We start from the raw sequence: 3287 nt of genomic DNA, 5'->3' as shown, positions 1-3287 counted from the left end.
TCTACTGCCCGGCTCCTCAGCCTCGGTACACACGTTTGAGGAGCTGGCAGAGGCCACCCTAACAGCACAGCTGACTCGCCTAGCTGTCGAGTACCGCGGCAGGCCGTACTCTACTCTGTCAGCTCGGCATCGCCCCGATCATTCATCCTAACGAGGGGGTTCCCCTACCTCCAGACCTACGCTCCCACCTCATCATCCTTCCAATCCCTGCACATGCACACGGAGCACGACGGAGAACGCAGGGCAGCCCGCGCACAAAGCCTTGCAAAAGCTCTAAGGCAACAGTTCCGAGGTAGCCTACGTGGACGCGGCAGCGTATTCGTCGGGCTCCCGCATGGTTCTCGCCGTCGCTAATAATCAGGCCCGATTAATCGCATCAGGATCCGTCACCACAGACTCATCGGAAATTGAAGAGGAAGCGGCCGTTGCACTCGCTCTCATCTCCACCTCTGCCACCAAAATTCTCTCCGACTCAAAATCCACCCTATCCAATTTCGCCAAAGACCCGATATATCCCTAACCTAACCTAACCTAAGAGGAGGTCCACTCCCTCGCCCGATGCCTCACTTTCCTGGCCGGAGTTGGACCTCCTCCACCATCCCAAGAGCGTCTGCTTACGTTCAAAGATATTACCTACTACCGAGATACCCGGTGCGCTTACGCACCGCCGGCTCCCTCCCTAACCTTAATCCAGGCCTCCCACTGGCGCCGACTCCAGACTCGAACTGCTCCCTGCCCTATTCTCCTTCCCCCCGCCGCGGTGGCTCAGTGGTTAGGGCGCTCGACTACTGATCCGGAGTTCCCGGGTTCGAACCCGACCGCGGCGGCTGCGTTTTTATGGAGGAAAAACGCTAAGGCGCCCGTGTGCTGTGCTATGTCAGTGCACGTTAAAGATCCCCAGGTGGTCGAAATTATTCCGGAGCCCTCCACTACGGCACCTATTCTTCCTTTCTTCTTTCACTCTCACCTTTATCCCTTCCCTTACGGCGCGGTTCAGGTGTCCAAAGATATATGAGACAGATACTGCGCCATTTCCTTCCCCCCCCCCCAAAAAAAAAAAAAAAACATTATTCTCCTTCATGCCCGCTACCCCGATCAATTCCTCTCTTCTTGTAAGCTGTGCGGGAAACCGGCAGACTTTCTTCACGTCCTCCTCACATGCTCTATCTTCCCACACCCTCCAGCCCCAACCACGGCGGAGTCATACTGGGAGACTCTCCTGGCCAGCTCTGCTGCTGCTGACCAGCGCCGGATAATTACCGACGCCCTGACTCGGATAGCCCTCCAAGGGCTGTCCTTTGCCCTGTAAGGGCAGCCGCCTAAGGGTTACCTCGTGCCATGTTAGGGGGTTTGCCTTGGTTTGCCCCCCTCTGTATTGCTTGGCAATAAATGTTTCCACCACCATCACGTTAAAAATCCCCAGGTGGTCGAAATTATTCCGCAGCCCTCCACTACGGCACCTCTTTCTTCCGCTCCCTCCTTTATCCCTTCCCTTACGGCGCAGTTGAGGTGTCCACCGAAAAGTGAGAGCTACTGCGCCATTTACTTTACTAAAAACCACTACTTCTGGAAAAGGATGTGGTGCGGAGGTAGGGAGGTGTGGCTGGCGCGCAAGGCCTCCGCACCGGGTGCCATTCACCCTGGTGATGCCAGTAAGGCCAGGTGAAAGAAGCCGGAAGTCTCCGGTCAGCTAGGCTGGCTTCGCCACGACAAACGATTTACCGAACGCAGGTTTCTCCGCACGACAGCGGTGTTGCGTGGAAAACGCGTGCACCAGGCTGACTAGTCTGACTCAACCACTACCACGTAGACCCGACGTTCCCCTCATCAGGCGGGTTTACGGAGTCTGCGTGACTAGCGCTGCCAGCACGTGTCCAAGGCCACGCAGCCGGTCTGTGCGCGAAGGAAGTGACGGAGGCAGAGCCCTGAGGAGAAGCGAAATTTCCGGGGGCGCGGTTTGATATATGAATGTTTCACTGAATTGGAGCTCGATAAACACGAATAGCAGTGCAATACTTTAACTGCACACAATTTTCAAGGGGTTAGTTTGACTGTTCAATATAAACAATAATTCGATATATCCGGTTTGATATATCAGACTGACTGCACAACAAGGTAGAACTCGTTGCCACAATGAGTAATACATGTGGTCTTCATGGACATGTCTGATGGAGGCAATTAGCTGTTGTGTAAGAGGCATCTCCCTATCAGTTAAAAAAACACTAACGAGAAGTTACCATTAGTGTTAAATTACAGCTACATTTTAATCTCCAGCCGCCGCGGTGGCTCAGTGGTTATGGTACTCGGCTGCTGACCCGAAAGACGCGGGTTCGATCCCGGCCGCGGCGGTAGAATTTCGATGGAGGCGAAATTCTAGGGACCCGTATACTGTGCGATGTCAGTGCACATTAAAAACCCCCAGGTGGACGAAATTTCCGGAGACCTACACTACGGCGTCCCTCATAGCCCGAGTTGCTTTGGGACATTAAACCCCCATAAACCCAAACCCATCAACATTTTACTCTCCAATGTTCCATCTGTACATAACAAAAATTAAAACTTGGTGCAATGAAACGTCGTGAGCTGTCTTTTCAGTGGCCGGCATTATTTTGTTTCTTTGTTTATGAAGTGCACTCAACAGCACTACTGTACACCTTGGCCTCATGCTCCAGAACACAGATATGCAACAGATTAAGCCACAGACATCAGCAGGAAAAAAGGTCTTACCATTAGACTAGTGGAATAAACAGTAAATACTACAGTAGTAATCGCAATGGCACTCCCATAAGCGCACTTTTTTGCCTTGCATGCAATGCATTCAAACATTACTCTTTTGTTTCCACCACATCCTTTATCATTCAAACAACTTTTGCCCCATTATAGAATGCCACACAACCAACTTTCATTTTCTGTTTTAAGGTGTAAGCCTTTCTTGGCTCATGAGTGGCATGGACGGAAGTTGTAGACTGAAGTTGCAGACGGAAGTTGTAAACAGAAGCCTGTGGACGGAAGTTGTCTGCACGCACTGTCAATCATAAGTTAACGGTAAATATAACAAAAATCTAAAAGTCGATTCAGCGAGCATTCATAAGCAACATATATGTAATGGAATAAAAAACTAGAAATGAGGAAAAATTAATAAAAACAAAAATAAAAGTGAATAAAGTAAATGTGGGAAATAAAAATAAATAAAAAGCAGAATAAAAATTAAACAAAAAATGAAAATGTAGGGAGAAAGAGGTCAGGGAAAGGCTTTCGCATTTCCACTCTTAAGAAGATGTAAGTGC

Source organism: Amblyomma americanum, chromosome 3 (genome assembly GCF_052857255.1).
Source record: "Amblyomma americanum isolate KBUSLIRL-KWMA chromosome 3, ASM5285725v1, whole genome shotgun sequence".
Classification (NCBI taxonomy): domain Eukaryota; kingdom Metazoa; phylum Arthropoda; class Arachnida; order Ixodida; family Ixodidae; genus Amblyomma; species Amblyomma americanum.
This window is presented reverse-complemented; position numbering follows the sequence as displayed.